The 26,818-nt window shown below is 35.8% G+C and overlaps 1 long non-coding RNA gene across 1 annotated transcript in view; it reads left to right on the forward strand.

The window, feature by feature from the left end:
• The window catches only part of LOC140711955 (uncharacterized), a 298,011-nt gene that overhangs the window by 264,251 nt on the left and 6,942 nt on the right, over positions 1-26,818 (forward strand). The window lies entirely within an intron of this gene.

Raw genomic sequence — 26,818 nt, forward strand, 5'->3', positions numbered from 1 at the left:
CACTGTGTGAAGGGAAAAAAAAAAGATCAAATTATAGTGACATTAAGCACATTGTAGAGGAGAAGTTTGTACTTTCCCTTTTACTGGCAAATACTGGAATTATTTGTGATGCTTTAAGGCATAAGTAAAATGGTATAAGTGGACTGGAAATGAAGGTAGTAGGTTTGCTCATGCATTTTCCTATTAATACTTAGCTCGCTCTCAGTTGCGTTTATAAAAGCTATCTGTCCTGCATGCATAATTCATGATCCTCCCAGAAGATAACCCTTTCTTTCCTCAACTCCATCACATTATGTAGATTAAGCTGAATGGAAGATATGTTAATCTATCTTCAGGGGTATCACTTTGTTTGGAGAGTCACATAAGAACCTAACTATGGAGGTGTTTGCAAGTGTGAACTGCTCTGTAAAGATGAGGAAACAATGGTAAGGTAAACATAAGGTACCAGCCACTCAGATAAATATCAACCAACAAGAGAGAGAAGACTTGAATCTTTCTTTTTAAAAGCATATGTAATTGTCTTTTTTCCTTGCCATAAAACTTAATATTTCTATTTATACGTGGGGAAGGATGTTTCCTTAGGCTCTTCTGTTTATTGAGAAAAAAGACTCATTTAGGTGACCTATGTAAAAAGGTAATTTTTCTGGCAACACGTGTGGGCTGGAACTGAAACCAAATTAAGAAGCAAGAATAAAAAAGAAAGGCAGTTTTAGAAGCTTCTTATATGCTTGTGTCATTCTTATGAGCAACAGGGACTTTAAACTTTGTGCAACTTCTCCTTGACTATCTATTCATTTCTGTTCTTTTTTGTTAGATTATTTTTCTTACCCTTTTAATAATTGTTCCTCTTAAAAATTTGCCTTGCATATAGCCTATCATGGCCTCTGCAGCTGCTTTCCCTTTAACAGCTTCAGCTCCTGCTGCTAATTACCTGTGTGAATCAGGTTACATTCAGGAAACAGAAACCATACCATTTATTTAATATGCAGAATTATCAAAGAATAGTTAGCCAGTTATTGGCGAATAATAAAGGCAAAAAAACCACTGAGGAATCATAAAGATAGTAATTACAGGAAGTGGATATCCTGGATGCAGGGACAAAAGTAAGAGTCAGAGATTATTAGAATTTAGAATACTGGAGGAGGGGCTTTGAAGAAAAGGAATACAGGAGTCTTGGGTGAGGGTGTTCCCCGAAAAATAGAGGGAGTTTAGAAGCTCAGCAAGGACTCCACAGGGCTAAGAATCTTGCCTTTAGGGACTGGCTGCCAGCTGGGACTGTACCCTAGAAGCTCAGATTGGGATACCCATGGAGCTGGGATGCAGAATTTTGTGGGGGATAGTACTCAACCAGTGTTACAGCCTGAAAAACTAAAAAGGAATCCACAGGCAAAGCTGGAATCGCATCTCTGAGGAAGGGGTACCAGCCAGCTAGTACTGTTTTATCATTCGCTTTTTTTTTTTCTTCCGGAATTGTAGAAAAATGTACAAAACAGAACCAACTGCTTTGCAATGGCTACTGGAACCAACAGGGCGACATTGTCAGAAGCAGGAAGCACTTTCTTCTTCCCTTTCAAGCTTCTATTCTCCCTCTGTATCCCTGTATTGGCAAACAGGGAGCCAGGTGGCAAAGGAAAATATATGCTTTGCACTGACCCAGACCCAGCATCTCAAAGCAAGAGGAGGGTGGACTTGAACTGAGAAATCGTAATTTAATAACAAGCACACAGCGTATTCTGTGTGCGTTTATGTCTGTGTCCGTGTATATGTGTATGTGTGTTTAAATTTTCAAAAGAGAGAATATGATTGGCTCAATTCACCTGATCACTGAGATCATAGAATATGACTTAATTAAAATTTGCTGCACTTTTGGTCAAGTGCCATTCCTGATTTAGTCAAGTGGCATTGGATTGTGGGTTATGAGATAATTCTGTAGAAAACATGGCCACTTAGGTAGCAGGGCTATAAACTGAATAGTATTCCTTAAAATCAACTAAGGACATTCATATGATTGCCGTGCAGTACAGATACAAATATGTAGATGTCATATTGCTGATGATTGAATTTTTAATTCAACTTTTTTGTTTTTAAATAATTGTACATTCACATGTAGTTGTAAAAAAAAAATAACACAGAGATCCCTAGTGCCTGTTCTCTCTTTATACCCAGTGATAATATCTTGCAAAACTACATAGTACAATAGTATAACCAGAATATTGATATACTACAGTCAAAAAATACAGGCCATTTCTATCACCACAAGGAGTCCTCCTGTTGCTCTTTTCATAGCCACATCCACTTCATTCCTATCTCTAACTTCCCCCTTAAACACTAACAACTTCTAAACTGTTCCCTATTTCTGTAACTTTGTCATTACAAGAATGTTATTTAAAGGTAATCACACAGTATGTGGCTTATGGGCATTGGCTGTTTTCACTCAGCATAATTCTCTGAAGATTAATCCAGGTCATTAATAGTTCATTTTTTTTTCTACTGAGTAATATTTCTTGGTAAGGATATACCACAGGTTGTTTAATTATTCACCTGTTGAAGGATGCCTTGGTTACTTCCAGTTGGGGCTATTACAAAGAAACTCACTATAGGTATTCCTGTACAGACATTTTGTAAATATAAGTTTTTATTTTGAGGGAAAAAATGGCTAAACATGCAATTCCTGGGTACTATGGTAGTTGCATAATTAGTTTTTAAAATTAACTGCTGAAGAGTTTTCCAGATTAACTGTAACTTTTTACATTCCTGTCAGAAATGTACAAGTGATTCACTTTCTCAAAAGCCTTGGTTGCATTTGTTGCTGTCATTATTTTTTATTTTAATTATCCTGATAGGTATGTCACAATAACTCCTTGCAGCTTTAATTTTCACTTTTATAATAACTAATGATGTTTGACATCATTTCATGCACTTATTTGCCATCTGTACATCCTTTGAACCAAAATAATATACAGTTCATGTATTTTATATATATAAAGTTCATATATTTTGCCCATTTTCTAATTGGATTTTTTGGGGTTCTTTTTACAGCTGCATTTTGAGATTTTTAAATATCTTCTGTATATTAAACATTATTACATAGCTAGTTTGCAAATATTTTCTCTCCATCTGTAGCTTATCCTCTCATCCTCTTAAGTCTTTTACAGAACAAAAGACTTTAATTTTGATGAAGTCCCATTTATCAGTTTTGCGCTTTACGTCCATGCTATCAGTTTCCAATCTAAGAACTCTTTGCCTAGTTCTAGACTCCAAAGTTTATCTTCTGTTTTTTCCCAAAAGTTTTATAGTTTTATTTATTTATTAGTTATAAGTGCATAATCCATTTTGAATTAATTTTTATAAGGTATGAAACTGAAGTCAAATTTTATTGTATTGTCTGTGGCATTTGCTGGATGTCCATTTGCTCTCCTTGATACTAGCATCTAATGACTTTTTTTTCCATTTCATTTAAAATCTCCCTGACTGTTAGTGTAATAAGTAGTTTGCAGTTGAAACCTAGACATTTTGGGTATGATGTTATGAGATTCTGGATATTGTATAAACCTTCAGTTTTGGTTGGCTTTCTCCAATATTGCTCTAGAAGTGGGAGGAGAATTAATGGCAGTTGGAGGTAGAAGCTCATGTGTCTTCACTTGCCCTTTGCTTATATATAAGTGGGCAGGAGCTCTTTATTACTGCTGGCATGGATAGGCCTTCCTGCTCCCATTAGACTTCCATTGATACCTCCCTGGCTGGGAGGAATAGGAATGCCCTGTAACTATTACCCTTTTGTTCACCACTACACCATGCTGATGGGGGAAGTGGCGTTGGGTATTGGTGTCATTATTCCGGGATGGTGGTGAAAGTCCTGACTCTCCTCTAAGCCTAGTTTGACACCATCCCAACATATAGGGATGGTAGGGGTAGAAGTTCAGGATCCCTATTTTATCTCCACTCATGATACAAAGGGTGGAGGGTGGCCTGGTTACTGCCTGGCAGGGATGAATGTCCTGGCTTCTATGTGATCTTCTTTGACACTACCCTGATGGAAACTGGGGGGACCTTGTCATAGCGTGGTGAAGGTAGAAATGTAGAGTATTCATTAGGGCATTGATGGCCTAGGTGAGGATAAAGCCATACATTTTTCTCTTATGTATGGGTGGATGAATGTGTTAATTGCCTCAAATTTTTCTGTCTTTGCCCTATCCTTGTCCTTTGGCTGGAGAGAGTCAAATGTTGTTTCTCTCTGTGTGTGGATATATATGCACCTATTGTCATTTCTGGGTTTCTGATCTCTTCAGCTCCAAATCTGGGATATATGGAGCCAAAACAAAAATCCAGGAACCTACCACCATGTCATTACTTGGATCTAGAGCTTCTTGTATGGTCTTCCTTCTTCACTCTGCTTTTCAAGGTCTTCTGCATTTTTCAAAAAAAAAAAAAAAAAAGTCTGGGATTTCTGGTTGCATTTAATGGGATAAATAGGAAGGAAAAAATGGTCTGTTTTATCCTTTTGTAAGTGGAAGTCCCTTGGAAGCATTTTTGTAGACATTTTGATGGCTCTATTTTGATGTCTAAAATGTTAGCATAATAATCAAAGTGGAACTATGAATTTACAAAAAGAAAAAAGAAAAAATCTCTACTGAGTTTATTTCCTGGCAGGGTAGGATTACATGCAAAACCATCTTAAAGAGATAATTGCCTTAGATAGTAGGAGCTTGCAAATAATTGTTGAATGAAAGAATAATTATTAAATGAATTCATTTAACAAATTGGTCTATGTGTTAAATATTCTAGGTGCTGAGGGGACCATAAATATGTATGATACAGAAATAATTACTAAGTAATACAGGGTCATTAACAGTGATAAAATAGAAAGATCAACATAACTATAACATACAAGGTAAAAAGTTGTATTTCATCTCTCAGAGCAAGGCAGTGTCTTGTTCATCTTTGTCTGCTGCTAGTGCCTAATGTAGTACATTAGTCATCACACATGGCTTGCTATGGGAGTTAACAGAGGGAGAGAGATCACATTGAGCTGATGGGAAGTAATCTGTTTTATGTCTTACAAAACTTCTACAGAAGAGGAATTCTTTAACACTTCTAGATATAATATGTTCATATTTCATATTTCTTTATTCTTTATCAAGTTAGAGAATTATTTCTGTAAAATCCTATCTCTACAGATGAACTCAAGTGATTACTGTTCTTGTTTTGGTAGCAACAGAAGAAAGACAAACATCATTCTTTACACATATACTTGCATGTATTTTAAATTAAATGCCTTAAATCATACACTGTCTTGCCCCAACTGTCAACTGCAATAGCCTTATATTATACCACATAAATAGACTGGTGGTCTTTGGGTGAAAGGTCAGTCCCACCCATCCATCACACACAAGCAAAAACAAAATTATTACAAAGCGTTAAAAAAAAAAAAAAAAAAAGCAAACTATGATGACAAGATTTAACATGGCTGTCCTTGAAAATGAGCATTAATTTTAACCTGATAAATTAAGGAAGGGCTCTGAATTTTGTCAATTTATTAGAAAGTCTATGAAGCTGGGGAATCCCATAAACAATGACTTTCCAGGTACCTTAGGAAATAACTATTCACAAATATAAAAACGCTTTGACAGAAAGGCAGAGACATAGCTAACAAACTCTCCAGCACTTCACTCTTGGACCAGCGATGCCAGAGGCAAACCAGCAAGAACCCTGATGGAGAGCAAGCAATAATGCTGATGCTACAAACCCTGATGGAGCAAAACTAAGCCATGTTTCATGCAAGGCAAGGGGCTTGCTGAGAAAGCAGGAGAGGTCTCTGCTCATAACAGGCAGAGAAAAAAAGACCTCTTTCTGACCTACATTATAAACTGTTAGAGAGCATCAGCTTTGATTTTGTATATTTAATAAGGCAATGTATGCTTAGGGGGCTTCCTAAATAGTGAATATTTACAAGACTAATAATAATAATAGTAAAATTCTGATTTTCATTCTGTTGGTTTGCTCTTTAACTGAAAAGCTTTTCATGAGTGCCTAGAGCTATAAAATAAGTAGAAAGAGTGGGGTTTGAAGAAGGATGATTTTTACTTTATACTTAAATTTATATTTACAAGCAATTTTCAGTGAAGAATGAGAATAAGAATAGCACATTAAAATAGGTCAAGTATGTTTATTCTTGTACACTTTATTTTATAGAAATTCACTTTGATAGTTTCCTATATAGAAAATTAGGCTTAGAATTATAAACTTAAAACCCCCAGCATTTGGAATATTATGGAAGTAATTTTATCTGCCTTAAACTTTGTAGTTGCCACAAATGGAAATATTCAGAGTGCTATATAGTACTCAATATAAACAATAGTCTATATTAACAGAAAATTACCCTATTATGTGGGCTTCGAGATGTACAAAGTTTGTTAGATTTTTAAAATTTGTCGTATATTCTTATGATGTATTTTTGAATCTAATGTTATTCTATTCAGAATTAAAATATCATTAAAAAATATATAAATATATGAAACAAAATAAGTATTATTAGAAATTTAGAAATAATAACAAAAATAACAATTTTTTGGTTAGGAAGAGAGATTCCTATTGTTATAACGTATTTAAAATATTATGGGATTGTTTTGTCCTTTTTTTAAGAAAAAAATATAGAAAATGTATAGTTTATATTTATTTCTCTGGGTAATTGAAAAGCTTCACTCCTTGAAGAAAAAAATATTGCATCTCTTTAAAAAGTACCTAACATGATAGAGACAATAGTTCATGAGAAAATACAAATTTAAAAATTTTTATTTCCGAATATTTCTTCCCTCAATGCAGTAAAACAAAATAGGATAGAAATAAAAGGAACTTGTATGAGTTAGTTCGAAGGTAAAAAGCCCATGAGAAATATCTTAACAAAATATTTATTTAATCTTCAAAGCAAAGCTAGAAATATAAAAGCTAATAAAATATTAAAAGTATTAAAAATACATGTAAAAGAGTGGCAGCCATTATTTATTGCCATCATCCTGAATGTGATTTCACAGTTTTTCTGACTGTGTGATATATGATTTAGCCAGCTACCTTCAGATGACCAAGTTAAGGTCTGAGAAGTGATAGGTAACCAACTGAGAGGATATAATCAGAGTGATTGCATCTCCTTGACATATTCTAACTTATCAAACATAATTTCAGAAGTTTCCAGGTGAATCTAAAGAACCTTTTGGGGAAAAAAAAAAAAAAAATCAGTCTGTGTGAAGGTTCCAATCCTGCTTAATCCACTAGGTGAAACAATCATAATATTGGTAGTGCATCAGTTTCTCCTCACTTTTTCTTATCCAGTGACAAATATGCTCAAAAATCACAGGATTTCGTTATGCTTGATTTCTTAGATTTTATATCTTTAAGCTCCATATTCATGTTGCAAATACAAGGAAATGCCACTGCAGTAAAGCAAAATGTTTCACAGAACACATTTACTGTTCAAGAGACCACACCATAAAGCAGAAATTTTAAGGCAGTAAAACAATTTGAGACAAACATTCTATTCAACCAAATGGTATGCATCTATTACAGAAAGCTACTCCTAAATTGAATGTCTTGCACAAAGAAGGCACAGCAATAACAAATTGTCGAGCGAAAGGGTGTTTATTTCATACACTTGAAAATGACAAGGTAGAACCAATGGTGTACTGAAAAATCAGTTCTCTGAGAACAAATCTGGCTCTAATTTGTGATATGTGTAATATTTGCATGTTTCTGTGGTATGACTACTGTCTCTGTAGCCATTTCACCCACCAATGTGATGTCACTGAAGACTGAGCTGGGAAGAGAAGTGTAGAATATTCTCTCACAGGCTGGTGCAGGCCAGTACAAAGGGGGCTTCAGTATTCTACTGGCAAAACTCTGACTTGCCTTCGTTGGATTTGTCAAAAGAAAATTATACCACATGATATTATATTTGCTAATTAGCTGAATTGATTTTGATGGAAACGAGGTGTTTTTGTTTTTGTTTTTGTTTTTTCTCAATAACTATAACAAAGTGTTCCTTTTGGGGGGTAGGATATCTGCAAGATGAAAAGTTGTAAGAATTCCTCCGTAGGAATTCTAATGCTTTTGATAGGAACTAAAAACCAAGGAAGGCCTTGAGGATTTCCTGAAGTTGAAAAAGAAATCTCTTTAACAAAGGGCCACCAACTTCAGAGCCTTGGAGCTGTTAAGCCTGCCTTGAAGAATCCATATTCTTGGCCACTACAAGCTCAAAAATTGAATAGGGAAGCCCTAGGTAAGGCACTCTTATAGCAACATCATATATTAAGTCTTATACTTTATAAAATCCTTCCAATTCCCCATGATGTTAAACTACTTCTGAAGTCAAGAAATGTAGTGCATCACATAATTTTTAAGAAAAGAAAAAAAAAATACTTGACCAATGGAAAAAACCATTCATTATAGACCTTCTGTGGATTAGACCCTGAGCTAGACGTTGTCACATGTATTATTTTATTTATTTTAATTAATTCATATGCCTTCATTCTTTGTGGAAAAAAAGTAGAATTTCCTCCATTTAACTAAGATTGAATATGGCATCCCACAGGTTATTAAATATATTTTAATAACAACAATAGCAATCACCATCTTCTTCATGAATACTATGTCCTAGGCATTTTCACATTTGTCATTTTAGGTGATATCTTAAAATTATTTCTATTTTACAGATGTGGCAAATCAGACTATGACTAAGAGAGACTTATGCACAAGGTCAAGAGCCAATGAATTACAGAGGAAGAAATGGAACACAAGTCAGTAATTCTCCAGATATATGCATTGCTTAGCATGTGTTGATTAATTCAGTATTCCATTGTTTATGTGGAATAAACATTCCATAAATGTTTATTGAGCACTCCCCATGAGTCAGACACTATTCTTGGCTTTGGAGATATAGCAGAGTACAGCACAAATATAAATATCAACCCTCACATACCCATATTTTAGTGGACAGAGACAGTCAATAAGCAAAAAAGTAAAACAAAATAATTTTAAGTAAATATGTTATGTTGAATGGGGGATAAGTTCTACAGAAAAAATATGAAGTAGGTAAGGAACAGATAGTGCTTTCACAGGAGCACATTGCAATTTTAAATTATAGTCAGGGAAGGAATCATTATGAAGCTGAGAAAGCTAGGAAGGAGGTGAGAAGCTGAGGCATGCAAACATAGGAGAAAATCTTTTCCAGTAGATGAAGCAAGTGGAGAGGACCTGAGGTGGAAGCATGATTTATGCATTTGAGGAACATAAAGGACCATAAATTAGCCAGTGCTAGAATTAAGGAGTGAAGTCCAGGAGGCGGGAAGGACTGGAATAGGGTGCTAGATCTCCCTGGCTTCTGTGATGAGTATAGACTGAAGGGAGATGAGAGTGGAAGGGAGAACAATTAGCAGAATATTGCTCTAATCCACGTGGAAGATGATAATTTCTTGGACCACGGTGGTAGAGGTGAAAGTGGTAAGAATTGGTTGGATTTTATATATTTTTTGAGTATATTTAATTTGTGGGATGATTAAAAACAGGATGTAAGATAGAGATTAAGAAGAATTCCAACATGTTTGGTCTGAGTAAATGGAAGCTTTGAAATCCCATTTACTGAGGTAGAGAGCTCTAAGGAACGAGAGATTTGGGGTGAAAGATAAGGAGGTGGTTGTTAACTGTAGTAAATTTAGATGATCCTTCATTCATATTATGCAAAAATAAATAATATCTACTTCAAAGGATAATTAAAAGTTTGGGCAGGGCACAGTGGTTCACACCTGTAATCCCAACACTTTGAGACGCCAAGGCGGGCAGATCATGATGTCAGAAGATTGAGACCATCCTGGCTAACACGGTGAAACCTCGTCTCTACTAAAAATAAAAAAAATTAGCCGGGTGTGGTGGTGGGCGCCTGTAGTACCAGCTACTCGGGAGGCTGAGGCAGGAGACTGGCATGAACCCTGGAGGCAGAGCTTGCAGTGAGCCGAGATCGCGCCACTGCACTCCAGTCTGGGAGACAGACTCCATTTCTAAAAAAAAAAAAAAAAAAAAAAAAAAAAAAAAAAAAAAAAAAGGTTTGAACAAGGTAATCTATATGACAGCACTCTAAAAATATTGGTTACCTGTTTTCATTCTGTACTTAGTCACTTGATCTAATCCTCCAGACTGAAATTTAGAGATTGCCTGCTGTAGAATTGATGGACTTTGAAACCTGTAGTCAGCTTATTTCACATACAGGGAAGGGGATAGTTTTTTGTGTGTTTTTTTGTTTGTTTGTTTTTTTTAATTAGCTTAAAATATTAGAAGAAACAGATGTGTGGTAGAGTTGCCCAAGAGAGAAGAAAGCATCAATAGAAATCGAGAAGAGGGTATAAAACTTGGTTTTGCCAAAAGGCACTTTTAAATGTTCATAGAGTTAGAACAGAAACTGAAGAATCCGAGTGCCTGGAAGAGTAATTAACCTGGGAAATGAGCAGGATTAAGGAGGGAATGATCATCCTACCACAGATGCCAATGCAATGTTCTCAACTGAAGATCTTGAAGGACCATCAGAGGAAGATGACTGTGCCTCAGACCAGCATTCTCAGGGTGCTCACTGCCAAGGAGATGGTAGCATAGCACCTTGCCAAAGAAGACAGAGTGAGTGAACATTTCCTAAGCAATGTGAGATGGGACTGAGATTCCCAGAAATAACTGTGGACAATTTTCATGAATAAAATGAATCTTTGTCTCTGAGTGGGTTAGGAAGGATCTCATCTGGCCAGTCATGAGATCTCATTTCCACTGCCTAGTTGAAGATGCCACAGGTTATCCCTGTTACATGTTATATACTATAGCCACCTCTTCAAGAAAGCCTGGTATGCTAGATAGTGACCTGCCCATCTGGAGGCATTTGGGGTATTTATGAGAACATTGACAGTTAAAACCTAATGCCACTTCTCTATCCTAAGCCTGCTTGTTGTATATCATTTTGAGCCTTTCTTTTTTTTTTTTTTTTTTTTTTTTTGAGGCGGAGTTTCGCTCTGTCGCCCAGGCTGGAGTGCAGTGGCCGGATCTCAGCTCACTGCAAGCTCCGCCTCCCGGGTTCACGCCATTCTCCTGCCTCAGCCTCCCGAGTAGCTGGGACTACAGGCGCCTGCCACCTCGCCCAGCTAGATTTTTGTATTTTTTAGTAGAGACGGGGTTTCACCGGGTTAGCCAGGATGGTCTTGATCTCCTGACCTCGTGATCCGCCCGTCTCGGCCTCCCAAAGTGCTGGGATTACAGGCTTGAGCCACCGCGCCCGGCCGAGCCTTTCTTATGGTATAGGGCTTTAGTTGGTTTTCCTTTACTTTCTGAGATACCATTACCAATGTCTTTGTACTTGGTAAGATAGGGTAGTTTTCCCAGCTCAACTTTTACTTGCTCTTCCTGAAAAAGAGGTTTAGATCTCTCACCTGGATCTCCCTTACCCATAAACCATGATCCTTAGGCTGAGTGCCTTAGACTGCTGCCATGCAGTCATCTTCATGTACTCCTTTTCCACAATGGGTAGAGATGTATTGGCAGCTGGCCACTGAGGTAGATGTCCAGTGGGAGAAAACCTCCTTGGCTTCATTCACACAACCTAGATGAGCAGAAGGTGTCCAAGGTTGCTCATTGCACTTCACCTGGGGCAGGCCCACCTTAGACCTTAGTTGCCCCAATGTCTGAGAGGCTCATGTTTTGCTGCTCATCTGGGCCAAAGCACACCAGGCATGAGATTGTGCCCTCCTTTTTATGCATCTTCTTTTTACTTATGTTGTTCCTTCTTCCTGAATTGTTTTTTTCCCCATTTCTGCCTATAAAATTTAGGATCTTCTGACCGGGCGTGGTGGTTCATGCCTGTAATCCCAGCACTTTGAGAGGCGGAGGTGGGTGAATCACGAGGTCAGGAGATTGAGACCATCCTGGCTAACACAGTGAAACCCCGTCTCTACTAAAAATACAAAAAAAAGAAATTAGCCGGGTGTGGTGGCGGGCGCCTGTAGTCCCAGCTACTGAGGAGGCTGAGGCAGGAGAATGGCGTGAACCCGGGAGGTGGAGCTTGCAGTGAGCTGAGATCCCGCCACTGCATTCCAGTCTGGGAGATAGAGAGAGACTCCGTCTCAAAAAAAAAAAAAAAAAAAAAAAAAAAAAAAAAAAAAAAAAAAAAAAAAAATTGGTTCTTCTTCAGTTACTGGAGTGGGTAGCATCTTTATGTAGCTTTTTCTTCTGATTTTCCCCTACTGATTATGAGCTCCTTGAGTTGTCACTGCATTTTGGTAGACAGGTCTTGTAGTTTTGTAAACATACTACTATGTATGTGTCTGTGTATATATTCTTTCTGTCCTATTTGAAGGTGAGCTCCTTTAGCAAGGCTTCAACAATAAGCCTCACTTAGCTCTCCAAAGCCTGAGGATCTCTAGAGTGGCTGAGAAATTTAATGAGGCCTATAGGCCAGGACCTTGGGATGTATCTGGAAAAGCTTAAGAAAAATCTTCCTGTAGACAACTAGCTTAATTGTAATTGAGATTTAAATTCATTTCAGTAACACACACCCAATTGGGGTACTGGAGGTCAAGGTTGAGAATTCTATCATGGATGACCTGGGTGAAATTGCCATAAGAAAGGCCTGGTAAATATTACCTGGCTGTTAAAGTTATTGATTTCCTTTGTTATTTTACCTGGAGGGATGGGAGTGTTGGGAATCTTTTCGTAAGACTGCCTTAGGCTATGAGGAAAAGTCTGTAAGTCAAAAAGTAAACACGTTAATATGTTTTGTAATTAGCCATGGACCCTGTTTTTATTGATTGATTTATTTTTTAATTTCCTAAATGGAGATCAGGTAAATTTTAATAAAGGTAATCTAAGTTTTTGCTAGCCAAATATGTAAAAATAAGCCATTTCTTTTTTTCTTTCTTTTTTATTTTTTTTACAGACAGTGTCTTGCTCTGTTGCCCAGTCAGGAGAACAATGGCACTATCATAGCTTATTGTAATTTCAAATCCCTGGACTCATGCAACACCCCCTGCCACCTGCCTCAGCTTCCAAAGTAGCTGAGACTACAGGCATGCACCACTATGTCTGGCTAATTTTTTTTTTCTTATTTTTTGAAGAAATAAGTCTCACTATGTTTCCCAAGCTGATCTCTAACTCCCAGGCTCCAGGGATCTTCCTGCCTTGAACTTCCAAAGTGTTAGGATTACAGTTGTGAGCCACTGTCCCCAGCCAAGCATTTATTTCTAAAGTAAATTACGTCTAAATGTTAGTACGAACATCGTAGTTGTAGTCGTCAGACTTATCAGAAAGCAGCATTTTACTGCACTTGTGTGGCGCTTGCTAGTAAAATTCAAATATTTGATTCTGGTAGTTTTTCATAGATCATTTGAGGAAATAACGTTTATTTAATGAAATCTGTAAACTCTAAAACCAACTTCCTTTCATCTGTAACAAACTTAAAGATTATTTGACATATATATCATATATGTGTGTGTGTATATATATGTGTGTGTATATATATATATAAATGAGGTTATAATATCTTTAACTGTGAAAAGCCAAGCTTCTTTAAGCATACTAGCATAAACACCAATTTGTGATCTTAGTTTGGAGCCTAAGAATTAGGAATCATTATTGAAAGAACCACTTAGTTTATACTGTTTTCCTACAGTTTTCCATCCTTTATTAGTCAGTCTTTTATGCTGAAATATTTAACCTCACACTAACACTTCCATTGATCCTTAAATAAAAAGAAAAACAACCCTGGAAGCTAATTGTGAGAAATACATCTTCCAAATGTGACTATGACCTGTCAATATACCCTGCCCACTATTTTATGTATAACATAAGAGAAGGATGTACATTTACAAGGGTCATTGTTTATCAAACTTTTTACTCATTTTATTTAGTCTATAAGTTTTCAATTCAGGAATTCATTTTTACATATATGTATTTCATTTTTATAACTTCATTGATTTTTTGCCTACAAAGTACATAAAATACAAATCAAACATTATAAAGTATAAATATAAAAAATAAAATTTGTCTATAACTCCATTTCCCTAAAATAATGTACATTATTGGCCTATTTCTGTTAGATATTCTCATTCCCATTTTGTAGCAGAGGTAACTGGAACTTAGAAATATAACTTGGGGCTCGGCGCGGTGGCTAACCTCTGCAATCCCAGCACTTTGGGAGGCCGAGGCGGATGGGATCACCTAAGGTCAGGGGTTCGAGATCAGCCTGGCCAACATGGTGAAACCCTGTCTCTACTAAAAATACAAAAACTAGCCAGGTATGGTGCTGGGCCCCTATAATCCCAGCTACTAGGGAGGCTGAGAAGGGAGAATCACTTGAACCCAGGAGGAGCAGGTTGCAGTGAGCCGAGATTGCACCACTGTACTCCGGCCTGGGCAATAGAGTGAGACTCTGTCCTCTCCTCCACCAAAAAGAATAACTAACTAACTAAATAAATAAATAAATAAATAGATAGATAAATATAACTTGACTGAGCTAAGATTTAAATCAAGACCTGTTATTGCAAAGCCCATGTCAGGTGTGTGTGTGTGTGTGTGTGTGTGTGTGTACATATATATTTCTATTTCTTCATATTCTGTGAACAAAGATGACTTCTCTCTTTGAACTTGATAGTGTTCTATGGACCCTCCCTGAACCAGTATTCATTTGTTGAGCCACATATTTATACTACCACTTATTAAATAATAAGTGTTAGTAAAACTTAGAAAAATAAAGGATGTAGGAAGAAGAAAAAGGACATAAAATGGTTAAGAAAAAGCCCCAAAGTAGCCTTGGCAAAGATAAAGGGATTGCATTTTAATTAGGGAAGAAGGAGCTGAGTTTGGATTAAAACAAATTCCCATTCTAAAGTCTGTGCTTTTATCTGCTGCACAACATTTGTTACCTTTGATGAGCTTGTTTATTTGATGTTTCCCTGAAGGTTTTTATTGCTAAAGTATCTTCATTGCTCAAACCCTCCAGAACCACCACCCATAGTAGAGAGAAACCAACCAGCACTTACTCACTAAGTGCCACATACTGTCTTGGTCATTGGATTCAAAGATAAACAAGATGAAACACCTGACTCTGTGACACCTGAGTCCAGTAATGGGAAGCCCTCCATGCCACTTCTCTGTGAGGTTTTGCAAGAGCTCCCTAAGATTACATAAGTGTTATAGTTTCTCTGTACAGTATTTAAAGCTACATTTAAAATGCAGAGTGTCTTCTCATCTATGTCCCCACTTCCTTGTTTCATTTTTGAATTGCTTTAATCTTCATTCTACACAGCTTGAGTTAATTCTGGTATCTCCAAAATACAGATATTCAAAAGCCAATCAAAAGAGAAGCATGGACGGTGTCAGGGAACCACATCATCAATCTACTTCCTTCTTGAGCCCAGCAACTTTTCAGAAGCTTTGATCGAGTTCCCGGAATTACCATCCTGTTCTCTGAATCTTTCTGCGTGTAAGCTTTTTGAGGTGTTCTTTAGGTCAATTCAAGGATATGTCTCCAGTCCCAAAGATCACACAAAATATTTATTTTTGAGTCTGGGCCAGCTTTTTCAAAACAAATACCTAATTTTGAATTCAGCCTTCAATCCACAGCTGTATTTTTGTTGAACACAATCCAATTAACACGTATTTTTGAGGGCCATAAGGTGATAGGAACAGGAAAGTAATTCCAATCAGTAGTTCTGAAGTATAGATCTAGCGCTGCTACCTACTAAACACATAACCTTGGCCAAGTCACGTAGCCTCTCTGAACTGCAGTTTTCCCTTTGATAAAATGGTGGAGATTTTTTTTTTTTTTTTTTTTTGAGCCGGAGTCTCGCTCTGTCGCCCAGGCTGGAGTGCAGTGGCACGATCTCGGCTCACTGCAAGCTCCGCCTCCCGGGTTCACGCCATTCTCCTGCCTCAGCCTCCCGAATAGCTGGGACTACAGGCGCCCGCCACCTCGCCCGGCTAGTTTTTTTTTTTTTTTTTTTTTTTTTTTTTTGTATTTTTTAGTAGAGATGGGGTTTCACCATGTTAGCCAGGATGGTCTTGATCTGACCTCGTGATCCGCCCGTCTCGGCCTCCCAAAGTGCTGGGATTACAGGCTTGAGCCACCGCGCCCGGCCTAAAATGGTGTTAATAATATCTGCTTCAAGTGAATGTCATAATATTAAAGAAATGATATAAGGTAAGGATGCTTCATTGACAGTTTTAAGTACTAGTTATGAATTATAATAATTGTACTATCAATTGTAATAATATCTGCCAATAAGACCATTACAGAGCTGCTAAAACTCAAATAAATATAGTGGGACAAATATGCCTTACATGCATGACTTGTAAACAATAGAAGACAAATATGGCCAAATGCTTATATACTAATTAAACTACTTTGGATCTCAGATAATATTTCCAGAGTGCTATTCCAAGCAACATTTTTTTCTAATTCAACTTTGTCAATGCTATGTTAGTATAGTCTTAACATAATACTCAGGCAACCTATCATGTGTCAGGATGGAGTGAAAAGAAATGAAGAAAAATGGTCCACAAACTTTCTGAAGCCTCCCACATACAAATAATTGGATGAAGTATTAGGGGAAACAGCAACAAAGTCAGAGTTCCCAGGTTAAAGCAATTGCCTTTCCTATTTTGCAGCCATATGTCTGTTACAATATTGAGCTGTCACATATTGAGACTGTCAGTGTGACATCTTCATCAGTTCAAAGTGACTCTGGCCCCAAACATATCTGGCAATTACTGGGGCATCACCCTCACCCTATCCTCCATCTCCCTGGCATCTTAAGAGAATGTGCTTGCCATGCCAGACACATCTCCAGTGTGATTTAACTTTTGTGGGCATCAGCCAACACTCAGCACACATAAAAAACCCAATCAGCTTCATCCCCATTTTTAACTGTGATAAGAGTCCAGAAAAGAGCATCAGATAGGCAGAAGAGATTCCAGCTCATTTCTAAGGGTGAAAGCCAAAAGCGGTTTTCTCTCTACAGTGGAAGTGCACATCAGACATTCAGGAGCTGGATTAGGAAACTCAGAAAACTCTCTCACTATTCTCTAAAGGAAGCAGTAAGTTTCTTTCTCTCCTTTTAAAAGGGCTAACTTTAATTTTTTTATATCATTATTTCACACTGAAAAATTACTCACAGAAATAAAATTTCTTTTACATTTCTCTGTTTAAGATGCACAGAAACTGTGCCCCAGAGACAATGAGTATATTCACGAGAGGGCTATGAACATATAAAGTACATTTCATATCCTAAAACTCTCTCTGTCTTACAAAGTGAAATCTGTGGGGAGGGGTTGGGCACGTTAAGATTACTAATGCCTTGGTCATTATAGCCAGAATTCACTTTAAATTTTGGAAAGCAAGCAACCAAAGTACTGAACTTGGTTGTGTTTTGGTGAGACTCGTAGTTAAAGGATCTGCTGACAATTGAATGATACTGAGATGTTATTATGCAGCATCTCTGCAGTCAGAATTCCAGCTTAACCACTTTTGAGTTGTGTAAACTTAGATAATTTATTTAACCTTTCTGAGACTCAGTATTATGAATTACCAAATAGTGATAATGAGAGAACATGTTTTCTATGGCATTTTTCCTATTGTGTAAAGTAACTCAAAATGTGCTGCATAGTATGCTCATTGGCTAGTGGCCAAAGTGGTAGTAGTGGTAGCCTGACCAAAAAAAAAAAAAAAAAAAAAAAGAAGAAGAAGAAGAAAGCAAGTAATAAAAGTGAGGGACTATATTAAAGTTTTGCATCTTTACACTATATCTGGTCTTTGTGTATTGTCATACTTTTTCCCACTGTGATTCTTGTACTTGTCCTGTTTTGAATAATGTTCTCGAGACTTTTCTCAAAGACAGTTTCAGTTTTGTTCATGTATAGGAACATTCACAATAAGAACTCATTGGAAAATTCACAAAGTCTACAACTGAGGTTAAAAACATACAATAAAGCCTTGCTTCAAAATAATTATTTTATTTATGATATTAGAGTTTATTTATTTTAGAGATTATTTATTAGAGATTTAGAGATTATTTATGATATTAGAGATTTTAGTATTGAGAAAACATTTTAGAGAAAACATAATTTGGTATCTGAAATATTATCATCAAATATATTAACCACATTTAAAATATGCTCTATATCTGTATCTATCTGTATGTCCATGTATATTTTAAATATAGATTCTTTGTCTATGTAGAAAGATATATATTTTTGTATAAAATAGACTTACAGGCAAATGATGTCATAATATTAACATCTATCATTTAAAATGCTGTGAGCAGTGGATGATATGAAATGACAGAGAAGAAATCAGCAAGGTCAATACCATTTCATTTTGCATGTGGATGGGAAATCTACATTCTATCAAGTGCCCACACTCAGTGTTCTTAATCAAAACTATGGTGATACAGGTGAGAGACTTAAGTAACTGTGCATGACTTAGAGTGAATCCATTCTTGTCAGCAGAAAGTACATTTTCTGAAGCACATGTCCTAGTGTGATTAGCATTCCGTTTATGAAATTTACTTCAACATGTAGAAACATGCTTTAGTTTGGGAAACAAAGACTTAAAATTAGGTAGAGTAAGGGTGAGATATATCTAGATTTGAGAAAGCCACATTTTAGAAAAAATCCAGTTGGACAATTATAATACATTTTTTCAAGGGCATGAGAATCTTGCTCTGTAAACAAATGGTTGATGATTACAAAATAGCCCAGTAAGCCTTTTAAAATAATGTTAGCAAGAAAGGGGAATAGCTACCAAAAACAATTTATTTTTAATAGGGTGTGTGGTTGATTGCCAATAACAACATTTCAACAAATCGAATATTAGTATCAACAGCCTTAAAACTGATTTTATACTATCTTATAAGAGCCAATTTTTATATTTTTATCTTATACACTTCATACAAAATAACAAACATGTTCTAATGGCAACTTGATAAGTAATATATTGTGAATTAGTCAAATGTTTAAGATGAAACTTCAATTTTTGTTTTTTTGTTTGTTTGTTTGTTTTTACCCCAAGAGGCAAACGTTTGTTTAGTTAATGAGTAAAATCAAAATATAATCTTACATCCACAACTGAGAAAATACATGGCTTTCTCCTTCATATTAAGCATAATTATATAAGAAAATCAATCAATGTACTAATTGAAGACTTAAATGCTCCAATTCTATCAGACTAGATGAAAACATATCAAATTCTTCCAAGGATTTTTCAACTGTTTATAAGAACTAGATTTATTTTCGTTATTAAAAATCTGGAAAGTGGCAATAGAAGCACATTGACATTGCAAACACTTCTGAAATTGTCAAGTCCATTTCCTGTTGTTTTCTTCGTGGTGTTAGATCTTAAATGTGTTGCCTAAATGTGACCTCAACTCTTGATAATTTACAAAGCACATTCACACACATTGACTAGCAGTATCTCTGAGAGAGTATTGCATATTAGAAAAAAAATGCTATGATTAAGCTGTTTTGCCCTGGGTCTCATACTCTAAAAGATGATGAATTAGGTTTTAATCTCTGATCATTGGACTCTATATCCTATGATCTTTTTAATATCACATAGTACTTTTTATGTGGTTATAATAAAATTAGTCCTTCATAGAAAATAACTATTTCCATTTTAAAATCTTACCTTTTCTAGACAGCTATATCCTTTCAAGTGACATGTCCCTTAGCAGACTTGATGCTCAAATCAACTTAGATAATCTTGAAACCCCAATGTAAGGAAATTACAATTCAGTGGGGGGCCAAATTGCTCCAAAAAACCAACATAGGACATCATTACAATATTATGTGACTCTTTCACCAATGCTGTTTATCTGACATGAAATAGAGCTGGAGCCTTTCTATAGAAGGAGTAACACTTGATGGACATTAAAATCTGGAAAGAAGTTAAAATTTAGAGAAATGTTTCTTCACGCTTGAGTTTCTCAGCATCTAAGTGCTCAAATGGAAGAGTAGAGGAAGATAAGTAATTGTATTCTGTTGTCTATCTGTTATCCTCAGGGATGCAATCACAGGCTGTCTCTAATCAATCATATACATTAAAGGTGCAAACTCTTCTCTATGTGCCATCTGGAAGAAGACATTAGTATCAGAGTGCAGCTACTTGTCCAGGCAAATGTAGCTCACGAAGTATTTTTTCCTCTGAGCATCTTAGTCAGAATTTTATTCCCTAAATACAAAGTCCCTTAAAAATTGTATTTTACAAGAATAAGACATACTTAAAGGCTCACTTTCTTCCAAAGTCAGACTCTCATTTGTACAATGCTTGATAAATGCATACTAAAGACATTCAACTGTAGATTCCCATACTTTCCAACTCTGAAAATCATAATCTATGTTTCAACATTCGCTATTTCCTCTGCCTCTTTTAATTAATGATGACTGACTTTTATTCTCTCTCTCTCTCTAATGGGAAACACAGTTTGCTTTTGAAGGGAAATATTTGTGGATAGTCATGTTGTTGTGTTATCTTAATAATTTCCCTTAGTCTAAATTGTAACCCTAGATGAAAATGTCTACATTTGCTTATCAGTTTGCAGACCCATCCAAGTGCATGACCCACCCCACCAAACAACCAACCAACCAAACAAACAAAAACAAAAACAGTATAGTTGATAGCTTTTAAAAAAGGGAATCCTGAATTATATGGACGTGGGAATAAATGATTAAGAATAAGAACTTTAAGTGGTAGCAAAGCTAGGAGTCTTAAATGAAAGCAGAGAAAGTAGAAAAAATCATTGTTGTTACGTAAAGAGGAGAAGATATTCGGATTATCATTTGCAAATTGAGGGAATGTGTTACCATGCTGATGTGGCACTGAGATGGAGAGCCACTGTGCTGGGTCAGGGTACAAGGAATATTTATCTGAGGAGACTTAGATGGAAAGTGATCCAAAATTGCAGTCATTTGAACAGAATCACTTCTGTAAATAACTAAAGTAGAAACTAAGAGAATTGATGCATATAGATCTGGATAATGGATAGTAGGACTATTTGTGGAGCTCAATAAGAACTGAACAAAGGTTTTAGGACCCAGATGTTAATGATGTACAAGTCTTGGCGCTTCCTTCTCACACAATGCTGGGTGCCTAGTGCAGACAGTGGAAAACAACATAAGGAGATTGCATAGTGCTTGGCAAAAGAGGAGACATTTGTTCATCCATTCATTTGTAAATGTTTATTGAAAGTCTGTGCTATGTGAAGCACATTTATAGGTACTAGGAACATACTGGTCAAAAAAAATTCTCATGGAACTTTTGAATAAGTGGAGACAGCAATATATTTGACAAATCAATGAAACACATAGCATTTTGCTACCAATAAGAGCTTTTTTAAAAAAAAAGCAGGAAAAAGGGCAATAAGGGTCTTGGGGTTGAATTTTAGCTAGTATGGCTAGGAAAATTATCCCTGAGAAAATGGTATTTGAATAAAGAAAGAGAAATGTAAGGGAACAAATAATCAAGATGTTTGGGAAATGAGTATTCCAGCAGAGGAAAGAACAATTTCGAGGGAGAGAAGGGGACTACTGTGTTTGAAGCACAATGAGCAAAGACGGTTGCATCAGAAGATGAGTTCAGAGAAAATATGGGGGTAGCAAAGGGTAGAGAGGTAAGGAGACCATGTTGGGCCTTGTACTCTATTGACAAGGACTTGTCACTTTTATTCTGAGTGAAAAATAAAGGCATTGGGAAATTTTGAGCAGAGGACAGACACAATTCAACCTATCATTTAATAGTATCATGTTGGCTGCTTTTTTTGAGATTAGATTTGGTGAGAGGAAGAGGAAGAAGGTCTCCTAAGAAAGATCATTCAGCAGAATATTGAAGTAATCTGCATAAGAAAGAAGAGGAGTTTGGGAAAGGTTTGTTATAGTGGAAGTGATGACAGCAATCCTATTTTTGATAATTTTTGAGGGTAAATAAAGAAAAAAATTTTTGCTCAGTGACTTTACCTTTCTGGAATATAATGGACAACGACATTTGGGAAAAAATAAGAAATTTTATAACAGTACGTTTGATGGTATTCAGTGGCTCAAAATGTTATAGAATACTTTGAAAGAATATACTTGATATGGTTAGGCTGTGTCCCCACCCAAATTTCATCTTGAATTGTCACTACCATGATCCCCATGTGTCCTAGGAGAGACCCTTTGGGAGATAAGTGAATCATGGGAGCAGGTTTTCCCCACGCTGTTCTCCTGACAGTGAATAAGTCTCACGAGAGTCAATGGTTTTAAAAGGGGAGTTCCCCTGCACACACTCTCTTGCCTGTCTCCATGTAAAACGTGCCTTTGCTCCTCTTTCGCCTTCCGTCATGATAGTGAGGCCTCCCTAGCCATGTGGAACTGTGAGTTCATTAAACATCTTTTTCTTTGTAAATTACCCAGTCTTGGGTACTTCTTACAGCAGCATGAGAGCAGACTAATACAATATTATAGCAAAGTTTCACAATAGTTACTTTAATTAGAATTGAGTATAACATAGTGATTAAGAACATGGACTGTATAGATCAACATATGTTGGTTAAAATCTTAGCTATGGCAATTATTAGCCATGTGACTTTGAGTACCTTACTTAAAATGTTTCTTTGTCATATCTGCAAAAGAAGGCAATAATATTAATACTACAGTATTATTCTGAATATTATATGATCTTAGTTTCTTATTGTAATATTTGAACTCTGATGAATGCTGATTAAACATTATTTCTATTACACTTACTATGATCATTACTGTTTATTCCTTTGAATTTACTATGGCCTCATAAACTTGTTGATTTTGCTAGTAATAAATGACCTTAAAGGTCTTATTTTAAAATAGGAAAACACTAGACTTGAAGTTAAAATCTAAATTCAAATGTGATAGTCATTTATCCAGACTTATGGTTTACTGATATTAAGGCCCAATTAGATCTTAGGTCTTCAATTCAGTGTTTTTTTCTATTATGCTATAATTGTAAAGTAACACAGGTTGTACTATACCCTAGAAGATTCCAAAGACTTACATAACTTGTTGTAAGACTACCAGCCAAGTGTATGTGCCACTAGTTGTGCATCTTTCGGACTGACAAAAGCAATCAGCCTCACTTTTTGGAAGAGCTTGGTTTTTGTGAATCAGGTTGGCTCATCTTCAGAGAGCCATGCGGGAGACTCAGAAACTTTCAAATGAAAAACCATTTGGGACACATTAAGATTGACTTGGTATCTATCAATGAATTCTAACATTACTAGAGTAATTTACTGGGACAGGATTCTGAGAATAGTGATCATTGCCACATCTGGGAATTTTCCTTTGACCACAGGCTGCTACAGAAAATCACCTTATTCCTCATCTGATTTTTAATTCAGGTGGAAATAGTAATGGGGGCAAAATGAACTAAAGACTAGTTTAAGCATATGCATGGAAGCAACTTCTTAACGAAGTTTTATAATTTTCTACATCACTAAATTAATCTAAGGTCAAAAAAACATATCTTATAATGATTGCAGGATAGGATATTGAAATGTCCATGATCATAGAATGTGCTTCTAACTTTTTGCTCAAGGGTGGAACACACCAAACAGAATAGGCCAACTCTTTCCCAGGTACTCTCTATTTTTCAATGAATGAGCTTACATGTGAATATGCAAGTGGTTTTTGACATACTGAAATGCAGAAAAACAAAATGTCTTGTCTACCAGAAGTTCTCTATACACACACATGCACACACAGGCAGATTTTTGAAAACAAAAATGAATTTTTGATTTCATGAAATTGTTTACTATTTTGAAGCATTGTTTTAATTTGTGAGTTTTTATAATGTAGAGGGTTTATAATAAATTATTTTAACTCATTCTGTTGAGATAAGGACCAAATTCCAAAGCTATTGTTGGAAAACAGAATCTCTTAAGGAAATGCATTCTCATGTTTTCCCTGTGCAGTATTTCCAGGGAAGAAGTGAGCTACTGTCAAGAGATAACATTTGTATGTTATTCATGCTCAGCGTGTCATCCAGCAGCCAGGACATTGTTGGAACAAGTTGGCACCTTAGTAAGTTTTGTGCATATATAGCATTCAATTAGCAGAAGAAATTAATTGTGCTAGTCAGAAATAAATCCTTTATGCTTGGAATTACTGTGAATAAAGCTTGTGAACTCTAATGTAATATTACTTTCTAGATCCTACTAGTTACTTTAGGCCTTCCAAACTTATACTGTAATCTTAATTGCTGTCAAGAAAATGAGTATGAACCAAAAAAATATTTTCATATCTGGATAAGTAAGCAAATAAAATTAGGTCAAAGAGATTCCCCTGTTGCTAGAATGGCATCAAGACAATCTTTAGAACTTAAAATAGCAGCAGATAATTATATACCTCAATATTTCCTAAACTGTTTTCTCCTATAACTCTTTTTAATAAAATTTCAGTATTTTTTTTAAGTTTTTTGAGGTTAAATATATTGCAGCTTAAAGATGAACATATCAAGATATTCTTTCAGCTGAAAATGACTTAGTGATCATTTTTTCCAACTCATTTTACAAATGAAAAAAAACAGAGATTTGACTCTTGTTAGCTAGCTAACAAGACCCTGGCAAATCTTGGTAAATTCTAACATACAACATAGAGCTCCTGTAGTCATATGATGCCACAAAATAAATGTATAAGTAAACGTCTTTCCAGTGAACTTAAAATCTTCCCATTATTTTTGGAATTTGAATAAAAATAATAATAAATCATGTATGTGTACATACATTTTAATGTTAGTTTAATGGGTAGATCTTCCCAAAGAAAATTTATTATTATTGTTACCTGATGATTAAAATAATTGCTAAAAATAGACACTGTTAAGATTTTACCAGCTATATACTACATTAACCTCATTCCAAGTGTTCTATGATATAGAAAGTATGTTTATCCCATTTTACAAATAGGAAAATATTCAAAGTCTCATATTTAGAAAACAGTGGAGCTGAGGCTCAAACTCAATGCTCTTTTCCACTCTGTACTGCTTCCTTCTTTAGCAAAAAGTTTAAACAATATAATATTAAGTTAATTCATTAAGATTGTCTTCTAAAGTATGGTTTTAGAAACTGAAATGTGCATTACACTGGGTAGAATAAAACATCTCCTCTAAGCTCAGAAACTTCCCAGAAACACAAAGGTAGAATGTGGCCTGACTCTCACACTCATCTTTCTCAGTCGGTCTTCTTTCATAGCCAAGGGACAAAATCGAATTGTTCTAGATATGCAGGGTATTTTGAGGCAGAAGACAAAAGCCTAGATTCATGGGAACTGGTTTTATGTCAGATCTTGTGATTCCCTGTAGAATCCTTGGTATGAAAATTCATTCCTATGCTTTAAGTTCACATCCACGGTCATTAAAATTATTAATTTTGTTTTATTTGCTTACATACAGCCATTGTCAGGTAAAGCTTTTCAATATTAGGTGATTTTACAGTATAAATTTGGATTTGAAAAATATAAAAATACAATCCAAAGTATGCATATAAAAATGCTTGAAATCATAAGAAATTTGTTTAATGTGTGACAAAGATGTTGACATTTCGATTATGGCAAAGTAGACCACTGGTTTGGAAATCCTGAGAGATTGGTTTTAGTTACTTTGTCATTAAAAACTGGAATGGACTTGGATAAAGTCATCTACACACCCTTAGTCTCATGGTCTCTAAGAGCTTAGATTCTTGAATGTGACTGCCTGGATTCAAATCCCAGCTCTCCATCCCAGTTGTGTGGCCTGGGGCAAAGTCTTTAACTTCTGTTTTTCTGGATCATTATGAGAATAATAGAAGTAAATGGAGTACCTATATCACAAAGTTGTTATATTGATTAAGTGAGTAAATACATCAGAATCTCTGAGATAAAACAACAATACCTGGCAGATATTAAGTACCAAATAAATGTTATTCTTATTTTATATCCAGTCAATTACTTTAATTGAACACATACTATGTACTAGACACTGAGCAAAGGGCTGAGGATAGTAAAAAAGAGTTAGACAAGGTTCCATCCCTCCTGCATCTTGAAATTTAGTATATAACATGTAAACAGATAAAGTCATCATTGCCTCACCTGTGAAACAAACATTGCTAAAAGCATCTCATGATACAGACATAGTTAGGCAAAAAAAGCAACTTGCCTTTATAATTCTAAACAGATTTTTATAACAGTATAGGGTTTTAACTGATGAAGGGTGGGCAATGGAGAGAAAGATTTTAGGTGAACACTGAATAAACAGCAGATGCCAATTCATGGGGTATAAAGGTGTGTGGTGTGTCTAGGCAACCAGAAATAGTTGGTATTGCTGGTAGAAGGGAACTGGTGAATGGTAAAGTTAAGTTAGAGATGTAGACAAGGGCCAGAAACAAGTAGACTTGAGGTCCTAAAAATGTTCCCAATATTTTCTGGAAAAAAAAAAAAAAGAATCATTAAAGGGATTTAAATAGAATAAATGATCAGATGTGTGTATTAAGAAGCTCACTCTTGGTGCACTGATTTCCTGTACGGATGAAGAAAACAAGGAAAACAGCAGACTGTCTAAGAGGATATTTTGATTTATAATAGAGAGATGAAAAGGATAGCTGAAAGAAGAGATAAAAAAGAAAGATGTGAGAATTATAGCCTCAGTTTACTTGATTAAATTTGGTGGTATATGCACTCTCCAGCCGTTACTCCCCTCATCAGAAAAAAAAACAAGCCTGTAGGCCTGTAGAGCACAGGAAGTGAAAGAAGTTTCCTTCTAGACACTGGATTC

Source organism: Chlorocebus sabaeus, chromosome 1 (assembly GCF_047675955.1).
Source record: "Chlorocebus sabaeus isolate Y175 chromosome 1, mChlSab1.0.hap1, whole genome shotgun sequence".
Taxonomy (NCBI): Eukaryota; Metazoa; Chordata; class Mammalia; order Primates; family Cercopithecidae; genus Chlorocebus; species Chlorocebus sabaeus.